This window comes from Carlito syrichta, unplaced genomic scaffold, assembly GCF_000164805.1.
Source record: "Carlito syrichta isolate Samal-C Ts95f unplaced genomic scaffold, Tarsius_syrichta-2.0.1 Scaffold307336, whole genome shotgun sequence".
NCBI classification, from domain to species: Eukaryota; Metazoa; Chordata; class Mammalia; order Primates; family Tarsiidae; genus Carlito; species Carlito syrichta.
The window spans coordinates 144,265-167,087 of record NW_007251432.1 but is presented as its reverse complement, the minus strand read 5'-3'; the positions used below and the strand labels follow the sequence as shown (position 1 = coordinate 167,087).

At 39.7% G+C, this 22,823-nt stretch overlaps 1 protein-coding gene across 1 annotated transcript in view; it reads left to right on the top strand.

Moving 5' to 3' along the window:
• The window catches only part of DTNBP1 (dystrobrevin binding protein 1), a 105,270-nt gene that overhangs the window by 27,877 nt on the left and 54,570 nt on the right, over nucleotides 1-22,823 (top strand). The gene's annotated exons all lie outside the window — the stretch shown is intronic.

The following is a 22,823-nucleotide window of genomic DNA, read 5'->3' as shown; positions in this document are numbered from 1 at the left end:
GGTCACTGATATACCAAATAAAGGTGGGGAAAAGCTAATGCATAGGTGAGGTGGATTATCACATTAGTAAGTCTTCCAGAATGAAGCCAAAGGATGAGGCAGAGGTGAACACTGAGTATTTTAGAGCTAAAGTTCTCAGTCAGGTCCATGTGTCCTTAGAGATGAGCCATAGGAGTCACCTGGGGAGAGTGTTTCAAATGCAGGTTCCTGGGTCTCCGTCGTTGAGGAATTATTTCTGATGGTATTGCTTTGAACAAGCATTCCAGGTGATTCTGATATTGGTGATTCCAGGACCATGTTTTGAGAGACTGTTGAGTAGAGGTGGAGGATTGAATGGTTTTGTGCAGGTTCTGAATGGAAGAGCTTCAGAAGAGCTACAAGGGGGCCATCAATCCAGTTGTTCCAAAAGGTTGTATATGAGTTTTTCTGAAAGTGGTTTCCATAAATTTCATCTGCCCCATAAAGATTAGAGGAGGGCATATGGCATCCTTAAGAATGGTGTCCTCATCAGAAGGAGGCCTTATGAATGAATGGATGAACCATGTGAACTTGAAGACTTTCAGACTAATTTGTGGGCATGGGAGACAAGGAACTTCCCTCAACAGGAAGGTAGCAGAGATAGAGATGGTTAGGTTAGTCTTCCATTTTAAATGAAAAGGCAGGAAATAATATGTTGTGATCAGATTCGTCATGGAAATAACTTTGTTTATGATATAACAGGATTTTAAAGAACATGGTAGGAAGGCTTAGAATTTTGAAAGCAGATTTTTGCAGGCGGTTGGACAGTTTGGGTACAGGGCATGTGATCCTAGAAGATAGTTTTCTCATCTGTAAAATGGAGATTTTACAATCTTAGCTTTTAAGATTGTTTTGGGGGAATCAATTAGTAAAGTGCTTGGTACCCAGTAAGTACTCTGTTGGTGGTAGCCAGCTCTGGCTAACTTGTATTATTACTTTTGCAAATATAAATAGATAGGTGTTCTATTTTTTTTTTTTTTTTTTGAGTTGGAGTCTCACTCTGTCGCCCAGACTGGAGTGCAGTGGCCGCTCCCGGCCACCGCAGCCTCGACCTGCTGGGCTCCGGCAATCCTTCCACCTCAGCCTTCCAATTCCAAGTAGCCGGAATTACAGGCATGCGCTACCACGCCCGGCTGATTTTTTGATTTATTGTAGAGATGAGGTCTCGCTGCCCAGGCGGATCTCGAACCCGCGGGCTCAGGCAATCCACTCACCTCAGCCTCCCAAAGGCGCGGGATTACAGGCTGAGCCACTGAGCCCAGCTGTGTTCTATATTTTTAATATCAGGTTTTTTTAGCTACCTGGATACAAGAATTATGTGAATAGTGTGATTTTTATGTCAGTGTGTGTTAGCATTTGGTTGTTTGAAAAATAGTACAAGTATACCTTGGAGATATTGCAGATTTGGTTCCAGACCACCTCAATAAATTGAATATCAAAATAAAACAAGTTACACAGTTTTTTTGGTTTCCCAGTACATATAAAAGCTATGTTTCCACTAAAGTTGAGTCTATTAAATGTGCGGTATAATTATATCTTTTTTAAAAAGTGCACATACCCTTAACTTAAAAATACTTTTTTGCTAAAAAATGATAACGAATCATGTGAGTCTTCAGTGAGTTTTAGTCTTTCAGGTAGTAGAGATCTTGCCTCGATGCTGATGACTGCTAACTGATGGGGTGGTGTTGCTGAAGAGTGGGATGGCTGTGGCAATTTCTTAAAATAAGACAATGAGTCTGCCACACTGATTTACTCTTGCACGAAAGATTTCTCTGTGGTATGTGTTGCTGTTTGATAGCACTTTGTCCACTGTAAAACCTTTTTCAAAATTGGAGTCAGTCCTCTCAAACTCTGATGCTACTTTGCCAACTAAGTTTATGTCATATTCTAACAATGTTCACAGCATCTTTATCAGGAGTAGATTCCATCTCAAGAAACCACTTTTCTAATTAAAAAAAAAAAATTAGCCAGGCATTGTGGCACGAGTCTGTAATCCCAGCTACTCAGGAGCCTGAGGCAGAAGGATTGTTATAGCCCAGAAGGTTGAGGCTATGGTGAGCCGTGATCATGCCACTGTACCTACAGCCTGAGTAACAGAGTGGGACTCTGACTCAAAACAAAACAAAACCTTCTTTGCTCTTTCATAAGAAGCAACCCTTTGTTTTATCATGAGTTTGCAGCAATTTAGTCATATCTTCAGGCTCCACTTTTAATTCTAGTTCTCTTGCTATTTCCACCACATCTGCTGTTCCTTCTTCCACTGAAGTCTTGAACCCCTCAAAGTCATCCATGAGGTTTGAAATCAATATCTTCCAAACTCCTGTGCATATTGATATCTTAACCTTTCTTGAATCATTAATGTTCTTAATGCCATCTAGAATGATAAAAAACTTCTGATGGATCTGGGAAAAGTACATTGAAAACCTTTGTTTTCAATGTACTTTTCCCAGATCCATCAGAAGCCTAACAAATCTATGGCAGCTGTAGTCTTACAAAATGTTTTTTTTCTTAGATAATGAGACTTGGAAGTCAAAAATAACTCCTGATCCATGGGGTGCAGAATGGTTGTTGTGTTAGCAGGCATGACAACAACATGAATCTTCTTGTACATCTCCATTGGTGCTCTTAGGTGGCCAGATGCATTGCCAACGAGCAGTCATATTTTAAAAGGAATCTTTTTTTCTGAGCAATAGACCTCAATAGTGGACTTGAAGTATTCGGGAAACGATGCTGTAAACAGATGTGTTGTCATTCAGGCTTTGAAGTTATATTTATAGAGCACATACAGAGCAGATTTAACATAATTCTTAAGGGTCCTAGGATTTTTGAAATGGTAAATGATCACTGACTTCACCTTGAAGTTGTCAGCTGCATTAGCCCCTAAAAATATAGTCAGCCCGTTTTTTGAAGCTTTTAAATCAGACGTTGACTTTTCCTCTCTAGCTATAAAAGTCCTCGATGATATCTTCTTCCAATAAGAAACTGTTTTGTCTACTTGAACATATGGTATTTAACTACGTTCATCAGTGATCTTAGCTAGATCTTCTGGATCACTTGCTGCAACTTCTCTATTAGCACTTGCTCATCTTGCACTTTTATGCTATGGAGATGACTTCTTTCCTTCAATTTTATGAACCAACCTCTTGGTAGCATCTGACTTTTCTTCTGCAGCTTCCTCACCTCTCTTAGTCTTCACAGAGTTGAAGAGAGTGAGGCCCTTGCTTTGGATTAGGTTTTGGCGTAAGAGAATGTTGTACTGGTTTACTCTTCTATCCAGATCATTGAAACTTTCTTCATATCAGCAATAAAGCTGTTTTGCCTTCTTATCATTCATGTGTTCACTGGTGTAGCACTTTGAATTTCCTTCAAGAACTTTTCCTTTATATTCACAACTTGACTGTTTGCCAACTAGCGGCCTAGCTCTCAGCCTGTTTCGGCTTTCTGCTTGCCTTCCTCACTAGGCTTAGTTAGTTCTAACTTTTGATTTTGAGTGAGAGACTCTTCCTCCTGAAATCACTATTAGTATTTCCATTCAAAAGTGTTAAGAGAAATACAATTTGTTTGGATTATTGTGAAAATCCCTTGAAGACCTAAGCTTGAATTTCTATTTTGCTGCTTGCTAGGAAAGTCTGAAATGGCATCTTCTCCCAATAGAAGGCAGTTTCGTTTAGTGTAGCCACCTTCATCAATTATCTTAGCTAGACAAAGGTTAAACCCTGTTTGGCCATTCCCAAATGACCTATCCTCAGCTTTCTTGTGTGTAAAATAGAGATAATGAAAACTTCTGGCTGAGTTATTGAAAATAAGAAACTTTAAAAAAATTTGTTCTTAAAAGGCCAGATAAGATCTGGTCTATTTAGCTCACAGAATCATTGGTAGTTCTCAATTCTAATGAACTTCTCTAAAGACATATAGTAGAAATACTGAATATGAGACATTGCTGAAATAGATTTATAAATTTTAATCTTTCTGAAACTCTTAGCTTGTTTTATTAACATGTAAATGGATTAGTTATCTATCTATCACCTATCTGTCTATCACTATCATCTACCTATTTAATTTTGAGATGGGGGTCTCTTTCTGTCACCCATGCTGGAGTGCAGTGGCATGATCGTGGCTCTCCACAGCCTCGACCTTCTGAGCCAGACGATCCTGCCACCTCAGGTTCCCCAGCAGCTGGGACTGCAGGCGCACACCATCAAGTCTGGCTAATTTTTCAATTTTTTTTGTAGAGACAAGGTCTTGCTGTGTTGCCTTGTCTGGTCTTGAACTCCTGGGCTTAAGCAACAGGTATGAACCACTGCACCCCATCCTTAAATGGATAAATTATCTTTTTAAAAGAAACTTTCTGGAAGCAATTTAGTCTGATTATTTATATGCTGATTGATAATTGGTCACAATTAATTAACCAAATTAATAATTTGGGTACAAAGCCGAGAATTGAGCAATTTTATTCTGTCAAATGTAGCTTAGCCAAAAATATCTTTTAAATAAATCATGTAGGACTTTTATTGTTTAGAGATGTTTCATTTACATTTCAAACTCCTTCTTGGTTATTCTTATTCAATCCCGAGGTATCAAAACTGGGAATATGATGAAGGCTAGTGTAATTACACCAAAATAGTCTTTTTTTTTTGAGTTGGAATCTCACTCTGCTGCCCAGGCTGGAGTGCAGTGGCATATCACAGCCACTACAGCCTTGACCTGCTGGGCTCAGGCAATCCTTCCACCTCAGCCCTCCAAGTAGCAGGAACCACAGGCATGTACCACCACACCCAGCTCATTTATTTTTATTTTTTTATTGTAGAGACAAGGTCTCACCAAGTTGCCCAGGCTGGTCTCAAACCCCTGGATTCAGGCAATTCTCTTGCCTCTGCCTTCCAAAGTGCTGGGATTATAGGCATGAGCCACTTTCTTTGCCACCAAAATAGTTTTTGAACTTTTACTTAACACATCACTCATTTTTGCTGTAAACCCATTAATAACGGTAAGGAAATTTTTCAAAGTTATAACTCAAAAGAACAATAAGAATGGAAGAAGAGGGCAACCCCCTTATGTCCCCTCCCACCGTGGGAGCTTTTCTATCCTCTCAATAAATCCTGCTTTCAAAAAAAAAAGAATGGAAGAAGAAATAGTAGATTGAGAGATGACATCAACATTCTGGAAGATGGAAAGTGGATAGAAGAGTGATAACTGACTTAGCAGAGCTGAAAAGACTGAAATCTGAGCTGGTGTGTGAGTGCCTATAGAGGGGAACTCGGACATGAGGCGTGCTGATATGTACTGCAGAATGCTAGAAGGGTTCAGGAAGCAAAGGCACAGGATCCTTGAAGTGTAAGATGTGCCGAAAGCAGGAGAATTGGTTGAAAGTACAAATATGGAGAAGTTAGATCCCCTGGTCCTCTGCTCAGCTGGATGATTACCCCTTTTCTAGCTCATTAGGGAACGTGGGGTTGCCCCTGAGAGGCTCCAAACTTGATTCTAGACACATTTGAGGGCAGGAAGAGGTACAGCTTTATTGAAAACAGAGCGATTAAGTCACCGTCTATATAGTAAACAATAAGACTGCTTAGGCCTTTTTCCCATTAGCTTCCAGAACTCCGGCAACCATTGGGGGTTCATCTGTGAAACCAACCTGCCCAAGAGAAAAGATCTGCACATGTGGACATTTCGGGAAACGGCTGAGTTTGCGTATTTAACATCCTCTGATGATGAGCCCCACACCTCTGTGCTTGGAGTCAGGTCTCTGTCACCCAGGCAGAATGCAGTGGCACAATCATGACTCACTATGGCCTCGACCTCCAGGGCTCAGGCAGTCCTTCTGCTTTAGCCTCCCAAGTAGCTGGGACTACAGGCATGTGCCACCATGCCCAGTTAATTTTGTGTAATTTTAATTTTTTTGTATAGACAAGGTCTCACTATGTTGCCTAGGCTGGTCTCTAACTCCTAGGCTTAAGCAATCCTCTGCCTCAGCCTCTCAAAATAATTCCTCATCTGGTAAATCATAGTGCTTGTACCATCTGCTACCCTGATCCCCTCATGAAGGTGAATGACATCATTCAGATCGATTAGAGACTGGCAAGATTACTGATTTCATCATGTTGACACTGGTAACCTGTATACAGTGACTGGAGGTGCTAACCTGGGAGGAATCGGTATGATCACCAATGGAGAAAGACATCCTCGGTCTTTTGATGTGGTTCATGTAAAAGATGCCAACGATAAGAGCTTTGCCAGCCGCTCTCCAACATTTTTGTTATTGACAAGGGCAGCAAACCCTGGATTTCTCTTTCCCAAGGAAAAGGTAGCCGCCTCAGCATTGCTGAAGAGAGACAAGAGCCTGGCAGCCAAACCCAGCAGTGGGTGAAATGGTGTCCAAGTGACATGACAGAAAGATCTTTGTACTTAATTAAAGGTAACACAGCATGGTTAACACCTCAAGATTGGATCCAGCTAGACAGAGCTGAGAGAGCTGGGCAGTGGCTGCTCCTCTTTACTGTGAACAGGCCCTCCAGGGTACCACTTGACTTAAGGAACATACATGTGTGTTTATTATGTAATAAACATAAAAATTTAGTTAAAAATGTTTTATTAGCTGCAGCATTCCCTGAATTGTTCTGCATGGACTACTAGGCTGAAAAGGTAGTCACTGATGCAACATTCTGTGATCAAATAAGCTCCAGAAACACTTTATTCTGCATTTGCCCCATAGACCGGTGCGTGTCAGTGTATTAAAGGTTCTGGGAATTTCTGTACTTTAGAAATTTGTTTGACTCAGCATTTCACAACTTACTTGCTCACAGAACCAATTTGCATGTAATACATATTAAAATTCTGTGACTTAGTATTCTACATAACGCTGTTTGAGAAATGTTCAAATACTGTTAGCAAAAATTAAACTTTTAATTTTCTGATCCACAAGAGATGAGTTTCTTAAAAATACATCTTCTTTTTAACAAGATGCTGTGCAAACTAAACTAAGCATTTTCTGTTTCTTGCCCTGAAAAAGATATGTGATACAAAAAGCTGAATATATAATATGTGTATGTGTATGCATTTTTTAGACAATATCTGTTCACCCTGTAGCTTTCCAGAAAATCTAGGCCAGGCAACTGGAGGAAGGTGGGGAGGCTGGGGAAATGAAGGATAACGTCTCACACTCCTCCACTGCTGATCATATCTGCAAGAAGCTCCTGTGCAGTTTCTCATTTGGCTCCCACCAAAGCCTGAGAGAGGGGGAGGGTAATAATTCCTGAAGTCGGGAAGGAGATTGAGCTGCATGGAATCATCTGGCTACTTTGGGGCCAGCATCAGAGCCAGGGTTTTCAGATTCCTCCCTGATCCCACACCTCACCCAAATGTGTTCTCCTTTTTTGACTATGAATTGGAACAAACTGAACCAGCCTCAGATGTTGATATTGATGCATTTGTAGTTGAGATTGGTTGTATGGTATTTTGCCATTTGATGAACATTCCTGCCCCTACAAAAACAAGAATAGGATTTATTCCCAGGAGTGACTGTGGCTTCCTACTTTGGTAATTCTTACAGTGGGAAGGGAAATATATAGCCTCAGGGTGATTCTGAGAGCACTTAATGTACCCTTGAGAAATATTTGAATAGATGGTTTAACCTAAGAATTTTTGTGGTGAAGAAGGACATCCTTCAACTGGTTATATGATGGAAGTGGTGTGGAAGAAACTGTAGTTATAGGGGGAAAATACCCGTAATTTGTTTTTCGAAATAAAGTAATAGCACTTTCTGCATGTAAAGTGCTATTACTATTAGCAATGCCTTTTATGGACAGGAATAGACACTGCCTTGATAAATAGCAAAATGTTATCTAGTAGATAGGATATGGCTGTAGGCAGGAGACAGGTACTGATACCAGTAGCTAAGTTGTCAGATAGTTCAAAAGATGAGTGTACAGCATACAAGTCTAACTCATGGGCCCTTTGCAGAGGCTTTTATAACCAATAGGAAATATATTTTTCATGAGGTAGGAAGAGTTAATATCTAGTATGTGAACCAAAATAAAGAACTTAAAACCATGTACATGGATTTGTCTAGCTAGCAGTCTGAAAAATGGGCTTGAGATTTGACTTATTCTTGGTCACAGGTGTGGGGGAAGACAGACAATAAATATATAAAGAAAAAAGAATTTGAAGGAAATAAAATGGGTTGTTATAATGGAAGGTGGGGGAGGACTGTGTTAGCTAAGGTGAGCAGGGAAGGCCCTTCTTGGAAGATTCATGAGAACTGGGGCCTGGATTAGAAGATAGCCCTGTGAGGATCTAGGAGTATACAGTTCCAGGAAGAAGGAACAGTAGGTGCAAAGAACCTGAATCATGAACCATAGGGAGGTTTAGAAATAAAACTAACAGGAAGTATGCATCTCAGCCTTCTAGATTTTTAGTCTTTCCATTGCCACCATAATCCTTGTAGTGCTTACCGAGATTCTTTCATAATAATTAGTTATAATTACATATACGTATATAATTTAATTAAAATAATCCTTACTTCCAGACTTCTAGATCACTTATGTTGTCCCCTTCAGTCCACAGCTTACCATCAGAATTCCTCCAAAAATAGCTACATCTTGAAGAACAGTGATTTTAGCAATTCTTGTTAATTATAAATGACTCATAATTTTGACAGTCTTCTGTTGGACTTGAAATCTGCTTAGGGCATACCAAACTCCAGAAACATTTTTTACTGATTTGTTCAGACTTGGAAGTTTGATTGTCTCTTAAAACCTGCCTCCAGTAAGCAGTGGTCACCACTTCCGATGAGATTTAGTGCTTATGCATATTGCGAAAGAGTCAGCATTCCTTTTGCTTTATGTTTATATATTCATTATACCTGATGCTATGGGATTATTCCCTTCTTTTTGTTTGTGTGTGTTTTTGTTTTACTTCTTCTATATTTAGAAGATACAGATAGAAACATAGAAATCTTTAGAATACAGAAAATATAGAAAATCTTTAGAACAAAGCGTAACACATTTATTTGTAAGACTGTGGTATATCTGTACTGGTATTTAACCAGTATATGTTCTAGAGAATAACCTTTCAAACTCCTGAGCTTCAAGAAGTGACTGTCCAAACTAACCTAGTTGGTGATGTGACCAAAGGTCTGACTGACACTTCCACTTCAGAAAGTTGATGGGGGTAGTGATGGTGGGGAGATCCAGCAGGAGTGAGGCTCTCAGACCTGGTTTTGCTAGAAAAGGGGCAGAAGAAACCAGTGATATTCTCCAGGGTGAACATGGCTCTGGAACCAAAAGAAAAGGTCCAGAGCACCCAATGCAAAGGAGGATGGCAAAAAAGACTGTAACTAGCTTCTAGGGTTTTTCAGTGGAGGTCTGTTTGGATGCTGAATGGGAAATGAAGCAGGAGATCTCTCCCTCAGGCAGTGCTTTTACAAAAAGGAATTAGACTGATTCATCCACCCAAGATGGAGTAATGGGGACCAGATTTACTCTCCCACCCGATACAATTTAAAAAACAGGCAAAGCCGGGCTCGGTGGCTCAGCCTGTAATCCCGCGCCTTTGGGAGGCTGAGGTGAGTGGATTGCCTGAGCCTGCGGGTTTGAGACCCGCCTGGGCAGCGAGACCTCATCTCTACAATAAATTTAAAAAAATTAGCCGGGCGTGGTAGCGCGCACCTGTAGTTCCGGCTACTCGGAAGGCTGAGGCAGAAGGATCGCCGGAGCCCAGCAGGTCGAGGCTGTGGTGGCTGGGAGCAGCCACTGCACTCCAGTCTGGGCAACTGAGTGAGACTCCAACTCAAAAAAAAAAAAAAAAAACAGGCAAAATAGATGTCATAATGTTTTTTAAGACACTGCACTTTGGGCAAAGAAGAGATGTGGTGATATCTGATAGATGAAAAACAAGTTAGGTGAGTCCTGTGATTGACCTGGCATCCTGCCTTGAAAGTTTCCAGGGTGCAGTGCAGGAAGGGGACCTAGGCAAAGTCTGGTGGACTCAGTTGAAGAGACAGAGCTGAGTCTGAGGAGACCAAGGCAATCAGAGTTTGTAGGACACAGTCCTAGAGAGGAGAGTTACTCAGAGAGAGAATCCTTGAAATCTGGAGAGTTCAGCAGAAGAAACTGCTAATTCAGATGAGGAAACTCCTGAGGCAGGAGGGGAAAAACATCCAAAAAGATGAGCTAACAGTATCTACCACTCTAATGATGTCAGTTCCCAACAGCCAAACTGGAAAAACTTATAATTCATGGGGCATTGCAACATAGACTTGAAGTCTTGCCTCAGCAGAGGGTATAATCAGCCCTTGACTCAGCACTGCTGCATACCTGCTTAACAAATCATAAAGCATGACCGAGCTCAGTATCTCAAGCCTGTAATCTCAGCACTTTGGGAACCCAAGACGAGAGGATTATCTGAGCCCAGGGGTTCGAGACCAGCCTGGGCAACTTGGTGAGACCTCATCTCTACAATAAATCAAAAATTTAGCCAGGCGTGGTGGAATGTGCCTATAGTTCCAACTACTTGGAAGGCTGAGAAAAATTTAAAAAATTATTTTAAATGGAAGGCTGAGGTGGAAGGATCACCTGAGCCCAGCAGGTCAAGGCTATAGTGGCCATGAGCATTGGGAAACAGAGTGAGACTCCAACTCAAAAATAAAAAATAAAAAATCATAGAGCAAGCATCAAAAAGATCAATTTGTTTCCAAGTAAATTAACTGAATACCAAACAAATCTCAAGAATATATATAGGAAAACATAAATATCTAGCATCCAACAAGATAAATCACAATGTCTGGCATCTATTCAAAGATTGCTAGGCAAACATTGAGGAGGGAACCAATCAAACAACACTATTAGAACTGACACAGGTATGAGAATTAGTAATCAAAGACAGTAAATACTGTTATTGTAACTATATTCTGTAAGTTCAAAAAGTAAGACATAGAAAATAGTTTAAGAGGCCCAAACTTGTGCTTCTTTTCTCCATGTTCTCCTTTTACTAACCTCCCCCCATCATTAGATGCTAGATTTTAGATATTTCCCAAGTGGGTTAATTGAAAGTACATTGAAATTTTTATTTTATTATACATATTATAATATGACAATCATACTTGCTAGGCCAATGACCTCTTGAAAGCAGACTGAGAGCTATGAATTTGTTGGCTTCATGAATGTGTAATCACATCATACATTTCCTTTCAAAATTAAACCTAAGCTTTTAAATTGGCATGGAATTGAGTTTAACAAGATTCTTGTTCTACAGTGTCTGTTAGAGAATAAATCTTGGCAGTTTCAGACTTCATATGTAGTCACGAGAACAGATTTAACCAGAATATTTAACAGTTTATTAGATCCTTAGGTTGACAGTAAATATGGTTTAGGGCTGATATTCAAGATCTTCAAGCTTTATTTTGAACAATGAGTATCTTTGCCACCAATAATAAAAAATCATGCATGTTCTGACTCATTCTTTAAAAATAATATTTCCCTAATTGGTTTATTCTTTTCCTTGACTTTTTCCTCCCTGTTGTGAATGCCATTCTGTACATTGGGGTTCATAAAAGTTTTTGTTTTTAGCAGAGACTTGAAAACCTAAAGTGTATCTTTAAGATGGAGAGTAGTTGGGACTAAAGATACAGCAATTTTGAGAAAGGTTTATTGAAATTCAAAAATACATGATTATCTTGGTTTTTTTTTTTTTTTTAAAGTAACTTGCACCAAGTGCAGTGGCTCATGCCTGCAATCACAGCACTTTGGGATCCCAGACTAGGAGGATTGCTTGAGCCCAGGAGTTCAAGACCAGCCAGACAACATAGTGAGACCTCGTTTCTACAAAAAAATTTCAAAAAAAATTAACCAGGCATGGTGGTGCACCCCTATAGCCCCAGCTATTTGGGAGGCTGAGGTGGGAGGATCACATGAGCCCAGGAGTTAGAGGCTGTGGTGAGCCACGATTGTGCCACTGCACTCTAGCCTGGACAACAGAGACCCCTGACTCAAAAAAAAGGAAGAAAAAGGTAGGTCTTTTTCCAAAGATTGATTATATAGCTCATGCATTTTAACCTACAGAATTTATACTCGCTCATCAGTTACTGTATTTTTCAGAAATGCTTTCAAAAGTATGAGATTTATCAGGTTTGGTTTTTTTTAATTTTAAAGATGTAGGGTGCAGTTCAGTGTTAAGTATACAGATGTTCATTATGCAGGCACCCTTGTTGATGAGGTGTGCCCCCCCACCCCCTGACAGTTTCCTGCTACTGCCAGTCTCATCCCCCCCACCCGGCAGTTTCTCACTACTGCCAGTCCCTTTCTTATAGTATTATGATAATTGTTCAAGGTCCGCTTATGAGTGAGAAAGTGTGATACTCAGTTCTTTGTTTCTGTGATAGATTACTCAGTATTATAGACTCTAAGTCCTTCCCAAGTTGCTGTGAAGTTCATAATTTTGTCCTTCTTTATGGCTGCATAATATTCCATCATGTATATGTACCACATTTTTTTAATCCAGTCCTGTTTCAGTGGGTAGTATGGTTGGTTCCATGTTTTTGCTATTGTGAATAATGCTGCAATAAACATACATGTGCAGATATCTTTTTCATAGAGTGATTTGAGTTCTTCACTTGAATGTGGCTAAAATCGTGGTATTGGTGTGCCATTCTCTTTTCCTGGTATTCTTGAGAGATGTAAGTGCTGGAACGGTCTGAGACACACTTAGCAGGCTGCCCCACTTGCTCTGACATAAGTGGCAGGGAAGAATGATGGCCAAGGCAGCAGCAAGAAAATGCAGGGCTTCTCTGCTGCAGCTCTTCCTCTGCGCGCCTGAGACTGTGCTCTAAACAGATCTCTTTGCTTGCTTGCCTCTTACATGCCTTTTACTAGTCTTTAGTTCAGGCTTGGAGAAATGGCTCTGTAATTGTTTAAAAGGACATGAACTCAGTTGCTACTGGAAAGGGTGTTTTGTTTTGTTTTGCTTTCAGATGGGATTTTACTATGTTGCCCATGCTGGTCTTGGACTCCTGGTTTGAAGATATTCTCCCGCTTCGGCCTTCTGAGTAGTTGGGATTATAGGTATGAGCCACCTTGCCCAGCTAGTACTACTGGAGAGATTTGATTCTGGATTTTAAAGAGGGACATTTTCCCCCAAAGTGAACATTTTTTTTCTCTCTGGACATTTCATGTTATGTTTTATTTATGATCAAGATTTGTGCTTATAACTGATATCAGAGAAGTACTTTATTGTCATATAAAATAACACTTCTTTGAGGGGAAAAAAATAGAAGTTACTGTATAGTTCTCAGGATTAATTCAGGTAGATTTGAGAATTTATCAATTGACATCAATATTCTGTGCTTTTACATGGGTTTTGAAAAGTTGAAGTTTTTGCTAAAATTACAAACATTGGACTAGTTTAGGGACAGTTAACATAATTGTCATCTCTTTCTCCCTCTTCTACCATCTTTACTCAGTTCCCAGTCCGGTTCAATATTTCTTGACTCTGTTCTTGCCTTTCTGTCTTTCCTGAGTTTTAGCCCATGTAGCCTCAGTTATACTGTAGCTTCCTAATTAGTCTTCTTGTCTATAATCTTATCTCCTAGTTGATTTGTATTACTGTTAGAGTATTAATTTTTTCTAAAATACAGATGTAATGAAATTTCTCATTATCTTCAAGATAAAAACTAAGTTATGATGATGAGAATAGCCTTTACTGAACATTTAATATGTAGTAGGCACTGTGCTTAAAAACTTTAACCTAAATTAACTCAGAATTCTCAAAATGATGAGTAGGTATACTCTCCTTTTTACCAATAAGAAAAAGAGGTCTAGGTGAGATTGAACAACTTGCCAGGAGTTGGAGAGCCAGGATATGGCAGTTCTGGGCCTGAATCAGTGTTTTTCTGACTTGGAGTCTGTTCACACCCTTTAGAGTAAATTGACTCCACACAGGTCCACGCTCTGGATTTAGGTGCCATGGAGTGTGGAAAGGCCCTTGGTTCTCTATGCAGTGACCACTTCCGTACACCGGGAGTGTTGACTGCTGTGAGTGGCTCATTGTGAAGATGAACAAGCAAGGGTTTTTAGAAGTGGTGCCACTTGATCAGGAATATGCTTGTATCTGGGATGCATGATTTGTTTTAAAACTCCACCTTTTTGTCCGCCACAAACACACCAAGCCTATAAGGATATATATCTTCAGGTGGAACTGAGTGACTGTGGACTAATGGGAAACAACAGAACACCGACTTGGGGGTGATGAATGGTAGGTACTCCTTTTCGAGAAAGATCTGGTGAGATGTTTCCCAGGAAAAAGCATCACAGTGATAGCGTCTGTCCATCAGCTGTAACAAAGGGACACTGTTCACGCATGTTCTGTAAAAAATGTAGAAAGTGTTGCTCAGCCATGAGCCCACTCCAGTATTCACTCATCAACACATACGCTCCTTCTGAGTCAGGACACAGACCATGGCCACTCGCCCTCTGCATCTCGTTCTGATTTCTCTCTTCTTCTTGGATGCCTCAGTCTTCTCCTCCTTTTAGCTTAGACCTTCAATCTCCAAGCTGAAAGGCTGAGAACAGATTCGCCCACCAATGAAGGTCCCTAAATGATCTCTTCCTTCTCAGAACTCTTATTGCCGATAGGCCCATGGAGCATAAACAGAATTTATTACTTTTCACAGACATTGTTTTAACTGAGTTGCACTCAACTAACTTCTTGGATAAACTGATGCAGTACTTTCTCCCTGTAAAATAACGCCTGATGTCATTGATACCTGCGTGGGTCTGCTGCCTCAATCTGATGTTATGTTAACTGATATTCAGATGTATTTGTCCACTTCCATTGTATTTACGTTGTATTCAATTGGAGCTATCATTATATAAATAAAATCAATGATGTGATTTTTTTTTTAAAGTGTTGCTGATCATACTTAAAAAAAATTTCCCCTAAGCATTTTCAAATGTGAAGAAAAACATTAGAGTTGATTTTACAGTTGGCAGTTTGAATGTTGTATTTTGTGCTAGCCTTTTATGATGGATTTGTCCTAGGGAGGCAGTTTAGTATTTAGAAAGAGAGAGAGTGCTTCATCTGTGAGATGATTGTGTTTATGGAGATATTTATCCAGTGGCTTCTATTAAGTTTGCATCTTGAGTCTGATTTAGTTGATTTCTACTTATATACAGATTTAATATACTTCTTGTAACATTCCACAGATTTGTTTGTTAATGTGATGCTTTCTTTTATTTTTATTCTGTCCAAATAATTCAATTCCTGTAGAGAAAATGATTAAATAATAACAGTTTCACCCTTTGGAAATATTATTAGCTTTGAATCTGATGTTATTTTAAAAATAGTTTTAGTTTCAGGGTTTGTTGTGCTAAATTCTGTACAGGCATTTGCTGTATCAAGTAGGTTGTAGCCCTTTGCACTTGGGTGTCCCCTTTGAGGGGCCATCATAAATCGAGCAAATCACTTGGATGTCTCTTCTCAGGGAACATAAAAAGATTGCTGGTGATTATATAGGACCAAACTTATACAAGCGCACATTTTTCAAAAATATATGTTTCCTTGAAGTTTTCCATTCAAATTGCATGAAAAAGCAAATAAAGAGATGGAATATATACTGAGATATGCATTTTAAAAATCAGCTGGTGTTACATAGAAAGAGGATGTGTGGGTCGGACTTGGTGGCTAAGCCTGTAATCCCAGCGCTTTGGGAGGCCGAGGTGAGTGGATTGCCTGAGCCCGCGGGTTCAGGACCCGCCTGGGCAACTTGGCAAGACCTCATCTCTACAATAAATCAAAAAACCAGCTGGGCATGGTAGTGCGTGCCTGTAATTCCGGCTACTCGGAAGGCTGAGGTGGAAGGATCGCGGGAGCCCAGCAGGTCGAGGCTGCGGTGACTGGGAGCAGCCACTGCACTCCAGTCTGAGCGACAGAGTGAGACTCCAACTCAAAAAAAAAAAAAAGAGAGAATGTGTGAAATGCATTCACAGTGGTGCCAACACTTCTTTATAACAGAAGATAGTAATAAAGAGCATTTGTATAAGAAAGGCAGCTGTGGGTATACCCTTTTTATCATATGGGGCAACTTGAAAAGATAGATAAGCAAGTTTCTATAGCCTTAAAAGAGAAACTTTTTAAGTGGAAGGCAGATTATATCAAAGTGTCAAGCGGCATAGATTGAATATATTTATCTGTACTAAGACAGAAAAGTAAAATTGAAAAAGAAATATTCTTTTGAAAATTTCATAATTTACAATTAGAAATTTTTTATCCGTTTATTTAGTTTGCTGAACAATGGCAAAACCAAAAGACAAAAGTGAGAGTTATAAGCAGTAGCAAAGATGAGTTAGATTTAGACTTTTATACAGATAAGTTAGAAAAAATAAACATTGATGTGGAAGAAAATGATAATAGCAATGGCAATATCATCCCACCAAGAAGAAAATGGGTGAATGTAATAGATAGTGATACCGATGAAAGTATTAGTAGTGAGCTGGGCACAGTGGCTCATACCTGTAATCCCAGCACTTTGGGAGGCAGAAGCAAGAGGATTGCCTGAGCCCAGGGGTTTGAGACCAGCCTTGGCAACTTGGGGAGACCTCGTCTCTACAATAAATCAAAAAGTTAGCTGGGCATAGTGGCGTACGCCTGTAGTTCCAGCTACTTGGAAGGCTGAGGCAGGATTGCCTGAGCCCAGCAGGTCGAGGCTGTGGTGGCCGTGAGTGTGTCACTGCACTCCAGCCTGGGCGACAGAGTGGGACTCCAACTCAAAACAACAAAAAAAGCCAGGCTCAGTGGTTTAGCCCGTAATCCCATGCCTTTGGGAGGCTGAGGTGCGTGGATTGCCTGAGCCCGCAGGTTCGAGACCCGCCTGGGCAGCGAGACCTCATCTCTACAGTAAAATCAAAAAATCAGCCGGGCGTGGTAGCACATGCCTGTAATTCCGGCTACTCCGAAGGCTGAGGCGGAAGGATCACCGGAGCCCAGCAGATCGAGGCTGCGGTGGCTGGGAGCAGCCACTGCTCTCCAGTCTGGGCGACAGAGTGAGACTCCAACTCAAAAACAACAACAACAACAACAAAAAGAAAGTATTCATAGCTTCAAAGAAGTAGAAGACAATATATCATCAAGTGAAGAATGGGAAGATGTTATAGAAAAAAACAATCCTCCAGCGAGAATAAATTGTACATCCTCAAACAACAGGACCACAAATAGCAAGTAATGTAAGAGAACTAACAGACTATTTTATTCTGTATTTTACAAATGAATTAGTGGATACTGTAATGAAAGAAACAAATCATTATACAGATGAAAAAATAAGGAAAAAGCAGCTATCACACAAATTGATTTGGTGTAAGTGGCATGACATTGACTGACAGGAACTTTTAGCTTTTATCCTAACTGTGGGAATAATTCAGGTACCAAATTTGCAAAAGTACTGGTCAACTGCTTTCAACAGTAAAACACTATTGTTTTCAGAAACATTCACTAGAGAAAGGTTTATGCAAATCTTCTGGATGCTTCATTTGAAGACACCTGTGCCGAGTGATAGAGCAATCAGAACTCATATTCAAAAAACCAATAATTATTTGGAATACATTGACTCAAAACATTTGCAGTTTTTCATACCACATCAGGCAATTTGTGTTGACAAATCCATTGTTCAATTTAGAGGGCAAATATCATTTATAACATATAATCCAAATAAGCCTGCCAAATGAAGCATACACATTTATGTGCTAGCTGATTCAAAAACAGGATATCTTTTTTAAATACTTCCCCACTATGGTAGTATAACATCCGAAAACATTATTCGATCCGATCTTCCAGTAAGCACCAGAATTTCGTTACATTTATATAAAAAGTTGTTGGAAAAAGTTCCCAATGCGGCAGGATACCATGTTTACTGACAGACATTACACTAGTATTTTCCTAGCAGAAGAGCTACTAAGGATGAAATGTCATTCTACTGGTACAAAGTCAACTGAAAGGAAATACCAGCACAAATCAAAAAGCCAGTTTTTAATGAAAAAAACAACAACAGTAGTGTGTAGGAAAAATAATCTTACGTTTCTTGCATGAAAGGAAAAAAAGATTGTCACAATTCTGAGCACTTGAAATCGTGCAGGCATGAAGTCTACCACAAGGATGTTACATGATGGAAATATTGTATCAGTCAAAAAGCCTGAAATAATTCTAAATTATATTGCAGATATGAGCGATTTGGATCGTGTGGATCAATAAGTTTTACGTATTTTTTTTGTGTGAAAATCTTTAAAATGGTAGAGGAAATTATTCTTCTGGAGACTAGAAATAAGTGACAATAACTCCTATATACTGTACCGAACATTTTAAAAAAAGAAAAACCTATGTCCCATTTGAAATTTGTCGAACTTCGGATCAATCCGTTGAAAAGTGGTTTTCAGGAATCACAAGTGCATTCTTCCACACTGTCTTCGAACAACAAACTGGATAGTAAATTACATATTATTAATATGGGAGGAGAAAAATGAGACTGCATTTTCTGCTCGAATAGAAAAACACCAGATAGAAGATATCAAACAAATTACTATTGCATAACATGTATCAGTGAACTGCAATGCATGTTGGTGACTGTTTCACACATTAGAACAATATAAAATACATAATTTTGATTTTTTTGTCATAAATTCCTCAATGTCCAAAATTCTATTATAAGCCAAATATCATTACAATAAAATAATTGGTTCCACTATTACATTATTTAGTATGAAGTGATTTGTTTTTCACTATTTCTTTTCTTTTTTTTTTTTGAGTTGGAGTCTCACTCTGTCACCCAGACTGGAGTGCAGTGGCTGCTCCCGGCCACTGCAGCCTCGACCTGCTGGGCTCTGGCGATCCTTCCGCCTCAGACTTCCAGGTAGCTGGAACTACAGGCACGCGCTACCACACCTGGCTAATTTTTTGATTTATTGTAGAGATGAGGTCTCGCCAAGTTGCCCAGGCGGGTCTTGAACCCGCAGGCTCAGGTAATCCACCCACCTCAGCCTCCCAAAGCGCGGGATTACAAACTGAGCCATCGAGCCCGGCTTGTTTTTCACTATTTTGTAAAAGAGTGTGATTGAGTTGCTAGTAGGTGATCTGCGAGATGTCTCCTAGTGCAAAGAGTTAAAATATGGTAAGATCTGAAAGGCATTTCAATTCTTTTTACTTATTTGATTTTCTGAAAATATTAAACTATGAAAAATGATAAACATTTTTGAATGCAAGTGACAAACAGGTTGTTATCAAATAACTTTATAAGCTTCATAAAGAATATTTGCTCTGTAGTTACAGCAAGGGCCTCTTTGAAGAAGCAGATGGTCTTAGTTGTTCTACAGCCATAGTACTTGATCATCATGGTTTGCTGAGTGTCTAATGTGTCTCATCATGTGCATATGTGTGGTGCAGGGTAGATGAGATGTGGCCTCAGCACTTCAGGAGTTCTAGTGTCACCTAGAGATGATACCTATATAGATATAACCATATTACAAGGCAGCACATAAGGTCATATGACACTGATAGCATTAAGTGCTGTAGGAGTTTAGGTAAGGGAGAGATTGCTGATTGGGTGTCATGGAAGTCTTCATGGATAGAATTAACTTGAAGACTGCTTTACATGGATTGTATTTATTACCGTTTTTAACAGAGTTTGAAGGAGAGTCATCAGCACTTACAATTCCTGCTTACCTATGCTCTTTCATTTGGTTAACTGAGAGTATGACTAATGGTTAGGAGTAAAATATCAGTAAATGTTACCCATCATCATCAGTTACATTTGCCTTCAAAACTCATCAGTGTAATCCTTGCTTCTATAGGAAGCCTTTTCTACCAAACCAAAATGTATGAGTTGCCCTCTCTTCTTTATGCTTAGAGGATCCTCAGCATGTCATTACCAAAGCACTAATCTACAACATCAATTTCTAAGTATTGCTTTACTTCTCTGTCTTTCCCACGAAAGTTCCTTGAGGCTATGGAACATGCACATCCCAAACCGAGCATTATTCCTAAGTGTCTAAGGCTCAATGAATTTTTGTTGAATGAATGACTGAATTCAACAAAGATTATATTCAGTATAAGAAAATAGATATTATATATAGTTGATGGCAATGATGATGGAGAGAAATGGATGAATACAGGATATGTTTTAGAAAGAATTGACAGGAGTTATTGATGGATTGGGTGTAGAGAATGAGGGAGATGGGTGAACCAAAATTTGAGGAGCTAGATAATGCCATTACTTGAGCGGAGGAAGACTGGAAGAAGAGTAGACTCTGTCTTGCAAATGTTAAAGAAGCCTATACCACTTATGAGTTAAGCTATCTAATGGGCAGTTGCATTTGAGTCTGGAGCTCAAAGATCAAGACAGGACATTTAAATCAGAAGTTGGTAACATATAGACGGCATCTAAAGCTATGTACCTGGATGAAATTGTCTTTAAGTGATTGTAAATTAAGGAGAGAAGAGGACCCAGAACCAAGCCTGCAGCACTCAAAACATCTAATGTCTGGAAGGAGTAGAGATGCTAACGAAAGCAACTGAGGAAGTAGAACACTAGAGGAAACTTTCCCAAGGAATCACGGTTAGGTCAAATGCTTCTGAAGGATTAGGATGAAAAGGGAAGTAGTCATTGGATTTGGCAACATAGTGATTGTTGGTGGCCTTGAATGTGTAGTGGTAGGGTCTGGAAGCCAGATTGGAATGGGTTCAAGAGTGAATGTGAGGGAGTAGGAATCTGTAGGAGCTAAATCCTTGAGTAGGCTGAAGGTGATGGGAATCCTGTCTGCAGTTTCTGGCTTCCAGGTTCAACTGAACTCATGTACTGCTTTCCCAAATCTTTTTCTCTTCCTGAGTTTTCCCTTAGTGATTTCACCTTCCTTCTGGCGATCCAGACCAGAACCCTCATGATCCATGTGTTCGTCTCCTTCCTCTCCTTATCCCCATTTAGTCAGGTGTCGTAGACTGTTGAGTATGCTCTGTGACACTTTTCACTTTTGCCATTGCCATTTACATTACTCTTGCCAGGCATTAGCTAGCTCTTCTCCAAGGCATTCTCATAATTTCCTAAGCATTCCCTGCTTTTAATTTCTCCCTTGCCAATATATTACCCATCATAGCTAGAATGTTCTTCCTAAAACACAGCTTTGCTCATGTTATTCTCCTGCTAAAAATAAAACCAAAGCTTTTAGCCTGGCACTGAAAACCCTCTACCTTTTCGTCTGAACTATTTTCTCTTCATTCAGCCTGCTGTTCTGAAGTACTTGCTCCAGGACAAATACTTGCTGAAGTGCTGCTGTTCTGAAGTGTGCTTCCTAAACATGACCTGCATGCCTTCACGGTCACTGCTGCCTCTGATTGTCATGCCTTTCTCTGCCTTCTCTTGTATCTTATGTATTTCCAAATACTTTGTACTTCTAACAGCTGTTGAAGTCTGCCCTAAAAATTATGAAATTTCAAGGCTTTCAGTGCTGCTTGACTTTATCAGTTCTTTAAAAATTTTGTAATACTAATTTTTTTTTTCTTTAAACTGGTTATCTGTGCTACTACTACTTGTACCAGTTGTCTTTTGGGAGGGTATGGGAATGGTTTACTGTCTGAAAGGAAATTTCTTGGAAATTTTGCTTACAGTTGTGGAGTTGTGGGTCATGCTGTTGTGTGACAGAGGATGCCCAGAAGATGCTGGGCTTGTCCTCTTTTCTTAGAAGCAGGTTCCCATTGATTTGCTGAGGTGGCCTGATAGTTGAAAGGTGAACAAGATGAGTCCACATGAAAGGCTCTCCTTGAGTGGGCAATTACTCATTCACACAACAGATGCTGAGTTCCTTGTTTTATGGTTGTTGGTATTTGGGGGTAGGGAAAAAACAATGTGTAGAAAATTATTATTCTGAGTGTAAGCTCTTTAGAACAAAAAGTGCCTTTTAGAAATTTTGCTCACAATTACACATTATAAAAGAAGAAAATCAGAAGCTCTCTAAAGGTTATAATCATAGAAAAAAAGAGTTACTTATTAGAATATTGAACTGAATGTTCTGTCAACTCTCCTCAGTCAGTGGCCTCAGGGAATTGCTAATGTGAGGGTGTCACTAAGAAGTAGCTTGAAGGTATCGTTTCAGGATTCTCTTATGACACATGTTGCCTTTCTGTTAGATAATTTGAATTTCATCCCATTATTGGAGTTTATAGTAGGTTTTAGTCATGTTTAAATTTACCGAACTAAGCTTTTAAAAATGAAGTTGACTATTAGCTGAAAGGAAATAATTGCATAGTTTTTTTAAAGGATGGAACTGAAAATTATATTCTTTTTTGTAGTTTATGAACCATGGTGCTGGAGAATTACAAAGAGCAGATATTGTTAGGAAAAGAGGAGTGGGATGACCATCTGATTTAAGAAACTTCACTTTAGCTTTTGCAAGAACATTATCTGCTTGGCCTTTCAGTAGGCAGCCTGCCAGTCCTTCCTACCAGCTGTTAATTGTAGTCAACTATTTTGGGACATGAGGCGTATTGTAATTAGGAGTGTAGAATACTGATTTGAGAATTCAAAGCGTCTCCAGGGCTGAGTGTGGTGAGGCAGAAGGATTGCTTGAGTCCAGGAGTTCGAGACCAGCCTAGGCAACATAGCAAGACCTTATCTCTACAAAAAATCAAAAAGTTAGCTGGGCATGGTAGTGTAAGCCTGTAGTTCCAGCTACTTGGGAGACTGAGGTGGAAAGGATTGCCTGAGCCTAGCTTGTCAAGACTACAGTGAGCCATGATCGTGCCACTGCACTCCAGCCTGGGTGACAGAGTGAGACCCTTAC